At 45.7% G+C, this 17,531-nt stretch overlaps 1 long non-coding RNA gene across 1 annotated transcript; it reads left to right on the top strand.

The window, feature by feature from the left end:
• LOC110392494 lies at positions 268-17,494 on the top strand. The gene is made up of 3 exons (XR_002434427.1): positions 268-1,351; positions 15,263-15,549; positions 17,009-17,494. It is a non-coding gene; the product is annotated as an uncharacterized LOC110392494 (long non-coding RNA).

The raw sequence follows: 17,531 nt of genomic DNA, 5'->3' as shown, positions 1-17,531 counted from the left end.
CCAGCGGCGCGAGAGGGGGCTGCGGGGAGGAGCAGACCGGAATGGATGGCGGCAGCGCGGACGGCCTTTCAGGTTTTAAAGGGAACAGCCGCGGCCGCCGAGCGGGAGGCAGCGGCGCGCAACACGTTGCGGGGCCCCTGGCAGCGCCGCGGCCGCGTCCCCGCAGGAGGCACCGCGCGGCGGCACCGCGCATGCGCCGGCGGCGCTCCGGGGGTGCGCGGGGCGCTGAGGCGGGCGGGGGGCGAAGGGCGAGGCGCGAGGCGAAGGGCGAGGCGCGAGGCGGAGGGGCGCGGGCGGGAACGGCGGAGCTGCGCCTCGGCGACCGCGTCGCGCAGGGCAGCACGGGGCCCGGCCGGGCCGGCGGTGTCCGTGGGCGCGCGGTACTGGTCGGAAGGTCGGGCGGTGAAAGCCCGAGCTTCAGCCAAGCAGATGCAGCCCTGGAGGTCCCCAACCTGGTGCATGTCAGGATAAGGTGCTCCCGTTAGAAGCCCTTCCAGCCGCTTGCCTGGTGAAGCTCATGCGGAGTTAGTCACGGCTGATGGAGCAGCCTGAGGGGAAGAGAGTCTGCCCAGAAATCAGGAGGACAGCTTTCAGTTCTGCCTAATGGGAATCAGGCCTGCACCTTCACAGCGGTGTCTGGGCCTCCCGCTGCCCCCGGGCCAGGTGGGCAGGGACCCCTGGGCCAGGTGGACACTGAAGCACATCTCATGGCCCCGGGCAGAACCCGCACCACGCTGCGCCACAGAAGGACACGCGTGCTGCGTCGCAGCGGGCAGCAATGGCATCTGGACAAAAGCTCCGGGTCACGGCTCCTCCTTGGGTTGCTCCGGGAGCTTATATTTAGCAGTGCTGGGATGAAAACCAGAGATATGCTTAAACAAACATTGCTGATGTTTGTTTTCCCCTCAAAGATTTGCAGTTGTCATCTGCAGCGCAGCGTGAGTGAGGCGGAGGTTTTCATCTTTGCCTTGAAATTTCCTTTTCCCCACTCACTGTGAACAATAGCATGATCCTGTTTGTTATTCAAGTTTAATTACTCAAGTTTAAATAATGGATGCGAACTTAAAATAATACTTCTATGCAGGGGTCCTTGCATCCAAGCAGGGATAAAATAAGCACGGCAAGAGGGATGTCCTGATGGCAACAGCCCTGATGAAGCAGCCCAGACAGCAGAGAAGAGCTCTGAGGGTGAGAAGGGAGGAGAGCTGTCACCATTACTTGCTTCATTTTCCTGCTCCTCACCCTCCATCTGCTCCGTGGTAGCAGAGGCAGCCCTGAGGACCAAGACGCAGTCCCTGCCTTGTTGGTAGAAGATGGAGAAAACATACCACCCATCTCCCCCCTTGTCCAGGTACAGCAGGTACTTGCTGAGCAGAGAGTTCTTGGTCACCAGCAGTGTCCCTGGCGGCAGTGTGGAAAGGGCAAGGTGGGAAGCAGAGCAGAAAGGAGCTTGCTGCACTGAACTCTGGAAGGGAGCTTCCTACCTGGGATGCAGAGTGGATGTGCTAGATTCTCTGCCGTGGCTGTATTTGGGCTATGCATGCATTTTATAAGCCTCTGAAGTACAGGCTTTCTGTTCTAACAACAAAGAACTTAAAACTCCTGCTCCTTTTCACGTATTACTGTGCTGTCAGTGGGACCATACTGAGCAAGGTGGACTGACAGCCTGAGCCAGCACGGCGAAACAGCAGAATTTTGCGCAGGCTTTCAGCACTGTGATTCTTTCATCATACTTTTCTCTGCTGTTGACAGTCTTGTCCTGCTTGTTGAGAGTGTTGGTGAAAGACGACTTCCCTAATCCTTGCTTTGTAATCTCCTTTTCAAATCCTCTCTTTTGCTTGTCCAATTACTTAAAACAAGCTGCTTACTTTTTGTTTTCCAATCTCTATTGTTTCTCCTTATTTCTTCCCCTGCCTAAGCCTTTACCCCTTGTCTGCAGTCAAGATGTTGACTCTGAGTACTTCCTCATGTTTCTGCCTGAGGAGGTAGTACCAGCCTCAAGTACTACCTCTGAGGAGGCTCAGCATAAACATCTGTAGAATGGGCGCAGCCATTCTGGGTCCATCTAGTCCTGTATTCCGTCTCCCAGAGTGGCTGTAACAGGGCAATGTGAAAGTGAGGCAGTGTGTATTGATGCCTTTTCCTGAGTACAACTCAGCTTCCAGCTGTGCTCAGGGAGTCTTCTTGATCTTGTGATGATGTAATAATTTCCAAAGAGTCCATTCTCAGAGTTTTTCTCCTTTTCTCCCCTTGAGACTGTGCAAAATGCTGGCATCCACAACATCCTTTAGTAAGGAGTTCCACAGGCTTATAATCTGCTATATGAAAAACAACTTCATTTGTTTCGAGCATAGTTTAATTCGATGGCCTCTAGTTATGGAAAAGTATTTGGCTCAATCCCCATCCATCTTTTCCACGGCACACATGCTTTTGTAGACATGTTAGGTCTTTCCCCAAAATCATATCTAGTTCCACATTTAATATGCAAGGAGTCCTGCTCCTGTAGAAAAATAACTGTAAATCAGTCACTCCGTTTTTAAAATAAACATGACGTCCATGAATAATTTAAATTTCTCTTCTGAAGCCTTCTTCATGATAATAACATTATTTGATTTAATCATATTGATTCTGTAATCTTGCTTGGCAAGATAATGTCTCTATAGCAAGCTAAAGAGGTAGCCAAGATGGAACAGTACTGTCAAACCGAATCATGAGGGTAAACAGAAACCCACAGTAGGGCAGAGATTGAGGTGCAGAAAAATTCCTGTTATGTTTTTTGACAGAGACAGTGACCAAGTTTCTCAGCACTAACATGCTGGTATGTATGCTGCTGGATAATCTAGACAATGATCAGTCTGTGATAATAATCCCGTGGTAATAAATATTTCACAGGCTGCTGGCAGGGTCAGAATTTGATTTACAGATCAAAGTGGGAAGTCTTGTGAATGAATTCTAATTAATTCTAACAAAAGATCAAAAAAGGATTATTATTTTGTAGACAGTTTGAATAAATCACTTGGTATTATCATTCAGAATGTATTGCTTCTTGAAGGTAAAGTGTGTGACCTTTTCTAATCTTGATTTTTTGAAGTTCTGAAAGTTGAGAAGTTTAAAAGAAAATGGGTAACAGTGAAAGACTGATGGCAAATTCTGACAGGGAGACCTGTAGCCTCCAGAAGCACTTACCCTCTCAGAAGAGGTTACACTACCTCTAGATGCAGTGTGAGATTTATTAGTTCAAACTTGAAGGCATCTTGGCTTGATATTGCAGAGTAGTTTCAGAGTGTTCTGAATCATGTAGGAAGAGAAATAAGTAACGTAACCGTGCAGTTGATGTGACCAAATGCAGATGTCCTCTTCAAGATGAGATGAATCACTTCCACACTGTAGATGTCTGGAGTTTACACATAAATCCCACTCAGTGTCTATTATAGTTCAGCTTGGCCCAGCTCAGCTGTTTCCTCAAGGGCAGCTGCACGCTGCCCTCGTCAGTTCCTAGTCGCTTGGGAATTGCTGCCTTTTTGTCTGGTGGTTTTAACATCACTCATGCTACCAGGACTTCTTCATGCGTTCCCTCATGGGAAGGGTGAGTCTTCCCTGGTAGCACTGGAAAGGAGCAGTAGGACTGGGAGGTAGCTGTGGGACGTTTCTTCTCTTCAGCCCACCTCGGGGATCACACAGCTAACCTGGCAGCAGCGTGGGACCAGCTGCTCGGGTGGTGCAGAGATGCTTGCACTGGGGTTGCAGGTAGTGCTACCACAGCTCTGCGTAAGCACCGGTCATTCTGTGGTTGCAGTGCAGATGCACCCAGCGAGACAAGGCAGTGTAGAGTAGCCAGTGGGGACTGGCAGTTGGCAGTGGCTTGTGACAGTGGGGCTTAGCACAGAGGTGAGGCTTTCAGCAGTAAAGCGAGAGGCCAGATGATAGTGAGGAGTGGCAGCTGGCAGTGCAGCCTGGCTGTGGCTGCTGGCACTGAGATGAGGCTTTGGCAGCAAGAGGCTGCGTGCTCCCTGTCAAGAAAAAGTGGCTTAACAGTAAGATGTGATGCCTTTGCTGACACTGGTGAAGTATTTTTTGCAGCAATGCACGTCTCCTTGCTAATGGATCTCAACTTCTAAGCTCATATATGTCTCATCCTCTCAATCTCTTGGTTCCCCAGGGAATTCTACTCCGCTGGACCTTAAGAGTTTGTGCTCACTCTGCTGTACTGTATTTCTCAAGCAGAAGTGCGTGATCAAAAGCAAATTTAGCTCCTTTTCACTCAGGTCTGAAAAGCTTATACAACCAGACTTGTTAAAATGATTGGAGAAGCACTACTGAGTCCAGGTCCCTTTCCTGTCTGTTGAGCACCGGTCACACATTCAAGCAGAAGATGGTGCAGGTGGCAGGAGCTCACGCTGACCCTGCAGGCTTGGCAGGTGACAGCAGTGCAGGCTGGCTGGCTCTCACACCCCTCCTGCTGCTGCTACTTCAGCTTCTCCTATCTGCACAGAGGAAGTGATTGGTGCAGGAGGTCGTTCTATGGCCTGGGTTCTTTCTGCCTGTTACCTGCCTTGTTCTTCCTGCTGGCCCATCAGCAGACACCAGTTTCTGCCTTCTTTATGTCTGTCCTTTCTTGTGCCCCCTTGTGCTAAAAAAGGCCTGTGATGAGGCTTTAAAGTAGAGAGACATTCTCTTAGCTATGTCTGCACTGTCTGCTTGTCGTGTTCAGGGATCCCCTGGGGTGGAAGCCCTGGCATGAGCAGGAGCATGCTGTGAGCTAGAGGCCCTGCTCAAGCCTTGGGATTTAACATTAGCTGAAGCCTTCCACGGGAGCCAGAGTGCTGACTGCAACTCACTGTTCAAGGGCAGGGATACTGTGTGAGCACCAAACGGGTTTGCTGTGATGTGCAGGCTGTCCCTGCATGAAGTGAGAAACTGCTTGGCTTAATAAGAGTTATTCAGGGAAGTCAAGGCTTAAGAAAAAACTGTTTGGATAGCACAGTTAGAAATACATTTGGGTGTTGATGCAGTAAAACTGGGACCAATAAAGAAAGCATATTTAGGAGTTGGTTATTAAATAGGTCCCGTTTTTCTGGGAGATGAGAGGCTGGAGAGCAGCCCCACAGAAAGAGATTGGAAGGTTTGGGTTGACGTCAAGCTGAACACAAGTCAGCAGCGTGCCCTGGCCGCCAAAGGGCCAACCATGCTCTGGGGTGCACCAGGGCCCAGCGCTGCCAGCCGGGAGGGGTTGTCCCGCTCTGCTCTGTGCGGCCTCACCTTGGGTACAGTAACAGATGCCACAATATAAGAGGGACATAAAACTATCTGAGAGCATCCAAAGGAGGGCTATGAAGGTAGTGAAGAGTCTAGAGGGGAAGACGTATCAGTATCAACTCAGTCTTGATTGTTTGTAGTGATACATCTGTGAATGAATGCCACTGTGTTTTCATTAGCCAGTTAAGGTACTCTCAGTCACTTGCTGGTGTGTTGCTCAGTCAGTAAGCACCGTAACTGTCCATCAGTCATGTCTCAAGTCTCCAGTCTTTAGAGGGGGGAAGTAGAGGGGAAGAGTCAGACACATAATATGCTTCGGTCATGATTTGAAAAGCTATTTTACATGCTCCAAGCTAAAAAAATCTTATTCTCCAAAGACTTCCCTGCTAGATATTTACAACAAACAAGAGGATGCAACAAGGAGTACTTCTGTGTCCTGTGATGTGAGACTTTACGCAGCATTGCTTTAATGCTTCTGTTGCAATATTATTATGGTGTTATAGTGGTGGAAGCAAGAGAGCTTACAGTGGTGCAAGCCAAAAGGCTGCACAGAGTCTAAATGTGGAAGTTTTGTGGTGGCTCAATACTGCGGTTGAAGACATTGGAAAACCCAGAGGTTTTCTTGCCTTTTACAAGGTGCTGAAATGCTTCTGTAGCAGAGACCACAGCTACATGCAGGTTGCTCATTGCAGGTAATGCATAGAGTATGAGAAAGCCTGGGCATGGTAGTGCCTGGGACCTGGAGGTGAAATTACCCATGTGAGATTGATGATACATTTAGACAAAGCCCACTGAAATAGAGGAACTTAGACCAAGGGGAAAAAGCATGTTAAAAATCTATTTGAATTTAATGTTGACAGCTTATATTACTTCAGAGGAGAGTGGAGACGTAAGTGTATTGCTTGTTCAGTTGATGTTGTTTTTCTGCTTCCTTCTTTCTGTATTGTTTCTTGTTTTATTCTCCTCCTCCAGAATTTCACATTCTGACAACAGAAAGCAAAGCACAGGCTTACCTGCTTTGCTCAATACAGACTGCAATCAGCAACATTCTTTCAAACTCCGGGCTGAAGCTTGCAAAGCAAAGGCTTCATCCTGCCAGGCAGTGGTATTATCTATCACATGGAAGGCTGTTATAATTCCAGTTCAGTGTAGCCAGGAGCATTTAAAGTTGAAGTAAACTCATAATGCAAATGAACAAGGAAGTACAGATGAGATGATGATTTTTTTTTTTTAATTAAACTTGATTGAAGGTGTAAGAGCTGATTCCTGATGCTAGTCCTGCGTGTTCAAGCATCACAAGCTAAGATACATGAATATAATTTGGAGGAAGGAGCAAAAATCTCCAGGACTCATCTCACTGTGCTACACACAGTTCCCTGGTTGCTGATTGCCTCTCCCTGATCCCATTAATCTTGCGCTGTGCTGCACATTGGCTCTGCTTCAGCAGGACGGATGGAGAACAACACTGTTGTAGCTGATTTTGTAGCATGATTAGGCATTTTATTGAGAAGTACATATTCAGATTCTTTAGGCTGAAGAGGGCCTAAAACACAGATTTCTCACTTCCCAGGGAGGTGTTCTAGCCCCTACGATATCGTGTCCTCTGGTACAGGGTATTGGAACTGCATTAAATTAAAACAAAAGAAAACTCTCCTGTTGTGAACTTACAGTGGCTCAAAGCATTCAATTATGCTCAATTATCGTCTTGCTATCTCCATGCCTTCAAACAGATGGTATATTAAGAATAAGGAAAGTTTTAACCCTACATCTTGGCAGACAGAAACTGTACAGCAGGGATTCCTTTTCTTGCATGCTTATTAAGGAATTCTAGCTGGATGGGGCTTGCAAGGAGCTCTGAGATCTGCAGGATAAGCTGCGCTGCCAGCAACCTGAACATACTGCTGCTCCCCTGGAGAAGGAGTAGAGAGGGCTGCGGAAGATACTGCCGCAGAGGCAAAAGGCAGAGGCCGTGTTCAAGGGGGTGGAGAAATGCAGAAGGAACGCAGCAGGGAATTTTGCACGGGTTCACGGAATAATAATAAAAGATGTAGCAGTCTCTTGTCATCCCTTCCTCGCATACCCAGGTAGAGACGTGAGAGAGAAAGGAAATTAGGAGAGGCAAGGAAAGAAGTGAAATTCCTGCATTTTTCATCAGTTTTTGTGTTTGTGCAGGTTGCAGTCTTTTTGATGCGGGCCGTTCACTTATCCATCAGCCGCTCTAACTACATGACTATTTTAACCCTCTTGGATACATTAGTAAAATTAATATAGGTCACTTGATTTAAATTAAAATTAATATCAAGACACTTGATATTGTCCATTTAATTGCATGCAGATGAGAAGGAGCAGCTGTGACAACATATTTTTATTAATGCAGTTGAAAACAGTGAATAAGCTACGAAGTTCAATGATACAGATCCCCATGTCTCCAAGCCAGCAATCGCACAGATTTACATTTTAATGATATTTTATTCTGAAAGGAAAATAAAAGCCCTCAGCTACCTAAGTCCTTACAATTAATTAGGCACAGAATAGTCTATAAAGATTAACAGTACCGCCATTCCAGTAGCGTTCAAAGAAAAAAACCACCCACCCCTAAACAAAAAGAACAACCCCCAAAGGCAAAAGAAGCTCTTCAAAATCTGTAACCTATCAGGGTAATGTGTCTGACAGCAGTTCACAATCCACAAAGCAGTACATGCATTCGCAGTGAGTAATAACTCATCGGAATTGTTAGGCGTGGCGTGGATTTGAGCACATATGGTATCCCTAATTTCCCTTGCCTGCTTGAGCCTTAAATCTATAGTACTTTTGAAGGAGCACTGTTTGGTTAAAGTATGTAGGCTCTGCTTTAAAAATACTTGCCTCTGGTTTTCCAGTTGCAGACCACGACACAGCAAGTCATGCACGTATCTACATGCTTTTGCAAGCTTGACATCCAGGTGATTTTCAGGCTGGTGCTATTCTACGTTTGTGTTACACTTGCACAGGCCAACCCTACTCTGAATCTTCTAAACAAACTGGAATTGCAAAGTGAAATTGCTGAGGGCCTCTTTCAGGAGCAGAATGAATTTCTTCAGCCATGTACCATGGCTTTGGAAGACTAGAGGACTTCCCTTACAGCCATGACATCCTTCAGACATTGTGGAGCCATCACTGGTCATCCCATGTCAGCAGGACTGTATAATCCCACCTACCATGCTGTCCGTGCCTCATTCAGCTGATCCTTAAGTGTTGATGGATGAGAAAGCAGTCACAGCATTCATCGTCTTTGCCAGATTTATGTTACGTGCTGTGTTCAGTCTCCATACTCAATGCCTTCACTTAATTAGGAATGGTCTCTCTGATCTAGCGTCCCAAACCACAACTGCCAGCAAACAGTATGCAGGCCCAGCAAAGCCATATGCCTTGGCAGGCTAACACGACTTCTGCCCTTGAGCCTGCTAGGAAAATGGAAGTCTCACAATGCACCACAAGGAAGGGTCCTCCTGGGAACAGCTCTGCATTCTCATGGAGAGGACGGATTTACCCCTTCCAGCTATCACAACTTAGGCACTGCATAGGCACTGATCACCGCTGCTTGGAACCTGTTAGGCACGGCAGCATGAGTGGGAGCAAGGGGGTTTACCTGCCTCGAGCTTGGCATCCACATGTACAGATGTGTGGAGACTTCCCTATTATGCGCCTGCCCTGCAAGGTCAATTACTTCTTGTATATCTACAGGGGTCAGACAGCCTTTGTCCCATCTTTCGGTGGATGTTGCTGGGTATGAATTACTTTGGGCATCAGGTTGTCTTCAGATATGTTCCAGTGTGAACAGAACTGGATACTGGAAGGACTCAGTGGCCTGAAGACTTCAGCTTCAGGAATCAGCATTTGTTTTTGACTGTTGTCTTGAAAAGATTACTGAAGACACATTCTTCTCTTCATTTTCCTAGTGGGAGGGTATAGAGAAGAGGCAAAGGACATGAGTTTGAAGGAATTCTGATTAGGTGTGTGAAATTTAAAAAAAAAGGGTAATGGTAGTACAGGGATGCTGTGGCCTGTCCTTCCTTGGAGCTATCCAAAACCTGCCTGTGCACGGCCCAAGCTGACCTTGTGGGATCTGCTCTGAGCAGGAGGAAGTAGACTTGAACTCCAGAGGCCCCTTCCATGCTAAACCTGCTCTATAACCTTATGTTACACCGGTAGAGTTTCAGGTCTTGTTACAAACTGGAAGGATGCCTAAACCCAGAAAGCAAATACTCCTTTGAGTACAATATGCAGTGCTGTATGGCTGCTGCAAATCATGTCCTTCTTTCCTGGCTGTAAACATTTTGCTTTGTACGGTATATCACCCCAGAGAGCTATTAGAGTAAGATTACATGCACCATGTCTCCTAAAGAGCTGGATTCTCATCTGTCAACAAAGCTTACTGGTTTTCCTGTAATCTTGTGAATGTAATTCTGTAGCCTTGGGCAAAACATTTTTAGTTCGTGTACTGTTCTGCTGCTTTTGGCAGATCTGCACGTGCTGCTGCTTGTGTCCCCGGTCCTGTAAACTCTGACACATTTTCTTAACGTGATGGTCATACACAGCCAGTCACACTGGAGTGCAGATATTAGTAAGGACAAGCCATTGCATGTGTGACTACAAATGGCGTGCATTTGTCCATCACTTAGCACTAGCTGGTCATATTAACTTGACTGTACTGAACTATTTACCTCTGAATAGAGAACATCACCAGCTGAATCATTTCTGATTATGCTGAACTTGTATTATAAAATACTGGTTTTAACATAAGCCCTTACTGCTGAATTTAAAGAGCGCACCTAACGCTACCTGCTGGTTATTGGTCAAAACCCTTTTGTCTGTGGGGACAGCTCATGAAATCCGTGTGCAGACTTGGAACCAATGAACCCCTAGTGGCCAAGGAACCAATTAATTTGCAGATAATTTACTATGAAGTTATTGAAAAATATCCGGAATAATTCCGAATTTAAACAACTTCTTGAACCCTGAAGAAATTCTGTTAAGAACTTCCTTTTATCCATCATTATGGTGGGTGAGTACCACGACACAGGCGATGTAATCTTCCCTGAGGAGCAATGGTAGAGAATATGCCACGTGTGGTATCATGTCAGTCAAGGAGGTGAGGGCAGATGCTGCCCTACTGTGCAGTGGATATGGTTTCTCCTGTCCCTCCTGCCATGGCACCCTGCAGTCCTTTCTGCAGGCACGAAGCAGAGGCCTGGCAGCTCAGCCCAGGGGCAGAGCTCCTCTGTTTCATAACTGCTTTGTTTTGCAGAGAAGCTGAAGAGAAGACTGGTGTCACACTAGGAATCCAGAAATGTAACTAATGTTATCGAATATATCGGGGCAAAACTGGACGATAAACTCTGAAAAACTGACTTGATGTAATAGTCTTTGCAAAGGCATCTTTAAAATATTAAACATGTACTCTGCGACTCTGATATGGAAAATTAAAGCGTATGAATAACCTCATGCAGATTCATAAGCTGCATAGATATTTGATGGAAAAGGCTTATAGGTTTAGATTATTCAATAAGGCTTTGGCTGGAACAGAATTAAATTAGGATATGATGACATTTTCATATTAGAAAAAAAAAATCAAGTTTAAAAAAAAAAAAGGAAGAAGTCGAGTCAAGCAAGACAGGACATCTCTGCAGTCAGATGCTGCCTATGGGGCACCCGGCTCCATGGCTGTGGGCTGCCGCTGTTCGTCGTCTTCCCAAAGCCACGGAAGGGAAATTAGTCTCTGAAGAATGAAATGAGATGCCTATGCAAACTTCCATCTACATCACCTCATCGAAAGCAAAAGTAACTCTATCGAAGTCTCATATGCACAGCAGGACGCTGGTGGCAGTGGGAGGTACAGGGGCTGTGCAGTTTCTTTAATGCAGGGGATGCGATGGCTGTGGTGCACGGCCGAGGGCACGCAGTAATTCCTGGCTCGGCTGCGGAGGGAGATGCTCGTCTCCCGCGCAGTGCTGATGCAGATGCTGCCAGCCAGGTGGAAGGGTTGCTGGGTACCGGTCTCATTCTGTCCGTGGTAAAGGGTCTGCTTGGGTGCTGATGAATTATTAAACCACGTATGTTTACCGCAATGTAAGCAGGCAGCTGTTAAACAATTGCATTAAATCGCTAATTTTCTGATCACAGGGAGAGAGATCCATGAATACTTGACAAAACATCATCATTTGAAGGTTTTCCGCCTCAAAGCACACTGATTTGTACTGATGTGGAGACAATCTACTTCCTGAAAACTGAACTGGGGTGTTTAAATTGCATCACTTCCGAATCCAAACCCTACAGCGGGATTCCTTCTGCTGTCTGTGGAGAGCGGACGATGCCCTTACACAGAGCCTGCACCTGCACTGCGTAAAGCAGGTTTCCAAAATGTGATTTCAGAACACCAAAAACGCCCACTTAGAACATGTCTTCCAAAGCAGACGGTGCACACATACTGACAGCCTAAGATTTCTAACTCTAAAAGTTTGTGTTTGGGATAAATGTGAACTGGAAATGAGGATTATTTTTATTTCTTGTGTTCTTAACCAGTTCCGTGGTTCCCAGGATTAAAGGCAAACTAAGCAACCGTGCTGCCCCAAAGGACTGGTAAAAACTCAGATGACAAAAACACAGAGACAGCAAATCCCTTCTGCAGTAGGAGCCCAGGGAGATACTGAAGTAGACACTTTGGAGCATACTTGCTCCAGGATCACCAGCATAATTTTACTTTGTAGGAAATGATGATGTGCTTGGTGCACAGGGGACTAAGAGAGAAAAGAAAGTACTTTTAAAAGCACGTGATTACATTCAAGAGATTTTAGAAATGCACCTACCGTGTTGAATTTCAGTTAGTTCTCTGAATAATTGGTTATAAAATGCCTGAGGACTCATCTATACAAGGAACGTGTTGGACACCACTTTATGGTGCTCTTCAGGACAGCCCCCAGGCTGCCCGCTGCCGTGTGCTCAGCGCTGCTGTAAGCAGGGCCGCTTCCTGCTGGCTGCGTGTGAGCTCCTCCTCAGCGCGCCGGGCCTCTTGCACAGCCACACACTGACACAGGCATTAGGAGGCAAATGCAAAAAGCGGAATGGAAAATTATCTTGAACATTTTAAAACTTCTTTTTCACGTTGAAAAAGGTGTTAATTCATTTCATTTCTGGGAATCTCTGCAAGCAGGACAACCGCAGTTACTTCTGATTCCAGACCAAAGCTTGCTAACTTGGATCCTGTTGGAAATATCCAAATAATTTATCAGGACGGTATCTCTGATAAAAGCAGATTTAACTCGTGATTGCAATGGCGGGCGTCCTGTAAAACAGGAGCGCACCTATGGACACAGTATGACAGCTTTTGTACCTTGTTTCCCCCCTTGCCTACCCTCTCCCCTGTTTCCCCATTGGCTGGGTACTCCAGGTGCACAATCTTATCGAAGGTTTACATTTGTTCATTACATTCTGACACTTGTTCTAACTTGTGCCAGTCAGTCACCATCCTGCTGTTTCCAAGATGTCTCGGTACTCCTCTTACCGGGTTGATATGGCGATTTTCTCCAAAGCTTCTTCCATTCTGTCCAAAGGACGCTTCCTTTGTTACACAAAGAGCACCATAGGGGGTTGGAGAGGTGCCAGGCCTTCCTCAATACCTTCTTCAGGCCCTCCCTAAGGCATGTAATGACTTGCCCTTTTAATTTGTGCAGGATATTCTTGCAATGTGTATGACAAAGTATAACATATTTTCATGCTGACTATACATAAATTGTTACTAGCTGGTTTTAATAAAGGACCCAAACGGCAGCAGAGGCCATGAAATGAAGAAAATTCTTATCTTGTTCTAATACAGAATCAACATTCAATTCCCACAGATCCCATGCAGACCTGCAGTTTTATCTGGATAATGATTACAGAGCAATTTGCAATTAGCAGCAATGATCTGCCTGTAATGAATTTATTTTTATTTATGCTATTAATAAATTCTCTAAAAATTAATTCTGCTCTTTTGCAATCTGTTTCTTCCCAGTGAGACTTTCTACTGAAGTCAATTAAAAAAAAATTCTGTTCCTGAGATTCCTCTCTTGCTAGGTTCTTCTGTGGAGGTAGCACTGCCTGCACACAAGCGAGGCTGATGGCCACTACCATAAAGGCCACGTATGTTCAGAGCGCACAATCATTTTTAAGATAGCTTGAGAGCATTCTGAACCTTAAAGGGATAACATCACAGTTGCCATTTTCAGTGCAAAGGAGACAGTAACATTCACTTGCAATGTATGTGAGAAGACTCATTACCTTGTTAGTGGGACCCAGTACAACACGCTTAAAGAAAGCTTGATAGTAGTGTAATGGATGAAACAATCTGAATGAACAATCTGCCAAACGGGTTGCAGTTAAAAATCAGTGGCGGCTTAAGTAAAATTAATGGAGAGCCTAAGAAAGTCTCTGCTTACTAACGTTTCAGCAATTCCATCAGACTGGTGCCTTGGGACTTAAAACCGCCGCTGTGGCGAACATCAAGCATTAAACCAGGCAATGGCAGCACAACCTCAAGGGCGCTCTCCAGAACAGGAATGACAATAGGGGTTTAAATGCCTTTCGGTCACTGTCCTATTGAATACAAAGAACGCCTGCATTTTAATCACTCTGCAGGAAATGTTTATGCTGGATTTCTTCTTCCACCTCACTTATCCCATCTGCGCTGCATGCTCATTCATTTAAGGGAAGCCAGAAGGGAAATTTTCACTAGTCTTCAGTCCCGGCTATCCTGTTCTCATCGCCCCAGGGCACAGCTGTTAGCAGGAGAAAGGAAACCACAAGCCCCGTGGCTTCCCAAACCGTACTTTTAGCGGATCACCACGAGCTGCCTCCTGCTGCGCGTTCCCCAGCCTCACTGCCACAGCTTTGTGCAGGGGCTGCCCTGCTCCGGCCCCCAGCAGCCACCACGCGCACCCGCCCTGCGCCGAGGGCAGCTCCTGCAGCCGGCCGCCTTGCCTCGCCCCGCAGGTGCCCACCTCACCGCACGGCCGCGCTGCCGAAGAGGGACAGCTGGAATCACCCAGGTTGTAGCATTAGGGCTTTTCCTTTGAAGTCCTTGGCTTGTAGGATGTGATATTGCAGGGTTACTTCAGAGTTGTGGCACTAACGATGATTCTGCTCCCTGTTTGACCTGCATGCCAACAGGACAGCTCTTCTGGCTGCTGTGGCCCCTCCAGATGCACACCACCACGGATAGCGAGGCCCAGCCAGGCTGACAGCAAACAGGCTCCTCTTCCTGCTGTTCATACAGAGACACATTTTGTTACTTTTTGTGTGTTGTTTGGAACGCACCAATCTGTTATGGAAATACACACTTCTGCTAAGCATCATGGTACTAAAGAGCCCACCGAACCATTTAATTTGTGCTACTGTATTGCACAGAGAGGTAAACCAGTTTACTTCTGCAGCAGTGACAACCACAGAATTCCAACGTTTTCATTTCCCCAACTGCTGTCCTTCACCTCTTATTACACTGCTTTTCATTAACTAGGAACAAACTGGTCTCCCGTGCTTGCAGGGAGAGATGACATGAGCAGCTAAGGCAGGTTTTAGTGCACCCAGCTTCAGCTGTCCAGAACTCAGCTCATCTCAGCTTCTGGCCTCACTGCACTATCAACAGAAAGAGGCACCTCTGGGGATTTATTCAAGTATTCCAGACACATTTTAGGATGAAGTAAACGACCGTATGTACTTCTGTTAGCTAGAAAGGGAGCCTAGACAATCTAGCTAAAACACAGCTCCCAGGCATTTGCAGCCACGCAGATATCAGATACGAATCTTCTGTTCAGTTTCAGCACTTCCATGAAGACTACACATTCCAGTTAGGCAAGAGGAAGAGAAGTTATATATGGAAATCAGAGTGAAGCGAGTAATGGCTAGGAAAAGCGACATTCTGGAGGTCTATTTTGTTTCCAACTTTCTATTTTCCGTTTTCCCTTTGCTGATGGTACTCTTTCCTTCCTTACAGTCTCTTCTGTTCCTCGGAAGAACCATCCCATTGGTTTGTGCCTTTCAGTCAAATGCCAAGCCCTTCCAAACACAACATTTTGGCAGCACTTCGTCCTCCACTCAGGAACAGTTGTTCACTCCATGGTCTGCAGTTTGCCTTCTACAGCACATTGCTTCCTCGCTGTTCTTCAGTGGGACACAGCAGGGCGTTTCCTTGTGCCTCACAGAGCAATTTTCATCAGACTGGTACTGAAATACCATTGAAGAAGCACTGCAGCGTAACAATACCTAATGCTGCAAGGAGATGTAAGCAGTTTAAAAGGATTATTTTACACTCCCATTATTCACTGTCCTAGAAGAACACCCTTCTCCTAGCTCGCATGTTCCTTACTACTGCTATTAGAAAAAAGCCAACTGTTTAAATAATCAAGAGTATATAAATTTTAGCAAGCCTGGTAAAACTGAGACAAATTGTTTCTGATTCTGTGAGTGAATGTTTGTTTGTATAGACTGACCACACTTTGGGAGGACGAAGAGTAGAAAAAATGAACAGGGCTCCAGCCCGCCATTATTTATTGAAGTACACCCATAATGTGCCTGTGAAGCCTGTTCAGCATGGCATTGGGTAGCATGCAGCCACGTATGTATCTTCGGCTACTTGAGCTGGCATGACTTACATCATTTGGCTGATGTTGGAGGTGCCCAGTCTGACCTTCACTATGTTGCTATGTAGTTGCTAGGGATGTAACTTTTATTAGATAAAGCACAGTTAAACATCTGCTATGACAAAATACAGAACTAACAGAAATAACAGAGTATTTACCAGCAGCTCCTACAGCAGTCATTTAGCCTGACCTATGCCATGCCACCGGCAGCAATTTCATTAATTTAGAACTTAAAAACAGCAGAATGAGCAACAGGAGGGACTGTGCCTCCAATAAAGACTTCACATTCTAAAACACTCTTAGAAGAGCATATTTTTTTCTTGTACTTGTGTTCTCAGTGCAACCACTTACAGATTATGGTTTTCAAAAGCAAAGATACCTGTTGAGAGACCTCACTGCCACAGCACAGCATTTAGCTGCTGCTCTACTGGTAAAGTTGCAACAGCTGCAACACAGAACATGCTTCTCACACCTTCACTACTTTCTGAAATGCACTAACAAGAAGCTGCCGTTATGTATACAGTTGAGTACTACCTGCTTTGATTCTGTTAGGAAAAACTCCAGTGTTTCCCAATGTCTTTAGCAGACTTTTGAAGGTGTTCTTTAAATTTCAACTCTTAATTGCTTATGTTAAATGGCTCAGGAATTGTTTACAGACTACCACTTACTCTTCATAGATCAGCAACATCTAATACAATACATTTGGGGTACGGGGCTGAGGAGGTAAATTTGTGGTCCTGTGCTCTCTGACTTGATGTACCTCTAAGCTAGCTCTTCAAGACACGGTGGAACCACTCTTGTGGCCTCTGTAATCCTAGTAAGGCAATGACTTAATCAAAATCAGAAACAGCCACAATAATTTTTTTTTTTTAAATTTTGGGGGAAAAGATTGCTCTCGTCAGAACTGACTAACTGGAACATGGTTTTCATGAAAACTAAGACTTGCTTAGACCCTAGACTCACTCACTGCTACTTTGGTATGCAGTGGCTGGACTCTGTTTTTTAGATTCTAAAATCAGTTTATGTAAATCTCTATCACAGTAGAAAGGAAAGATGACTTTCAACAAATAGAATGCAAACTGTTTTCCTCCTCTTTTCAGCATTTCAGCTCATCAAGCCATACACCTTCCCAACAGAGATGACAAGAATAGCAAAGCCAAAGCCTCTTGCACTGGCACCTCTGCATACACGTCAGGCTGCCAGGAGATTCTGTTCGAAAGTTGCAAATACTGTTTAACATTGCACAAGGCAGATGGGTAAGGTCTCTCTTCATCAGTAGCAGTAACCACGGGCATTAACAGGCATCCATCATTTGAGTTTTGCTCAGTAATAAAGGCACAGTGTTTGAAACACAATCACGTAGTTGCCTTTGTGGAAGTTGTTGACATGCAAACTACTGTGACTTGAAGATTAATGCAGCAATTCTTTAGTACCTACTTTACTATACATAGGGCCATGGAAACACAAATGAGTTTCGAGTTACATCTTGCCATGAAGTAAGTGCTATTAATCTCTGTTCTCGCTTCACTGTTCTTCAAAGAGAACATGAGAACACTTGAGAAAAACTATGTTACCAGCAGGCACAAGCAGAAGTATCACAGAATCACAGTATGGCTTTGGGTG

The sequence above is a fragment of the Numida meleagris genome, chromosome 1 (assembly GCF_002078875.1).
Source record: "Numida meleagris isolate 19003 breed g44 Domestic line chromosome 1, NumMel1.0, whole genome shotgun sequence".
Taxonomy (NCBI): Eukaryota; Metazoa; Chordata; class Aves; order Galliformes; family Numididae; genus Numida; species Numida meleagris.
Note: the sequence above shows the minus strand (reverse complement) of the source record. Positions and strands in the feature narration are given on the sequence as shown.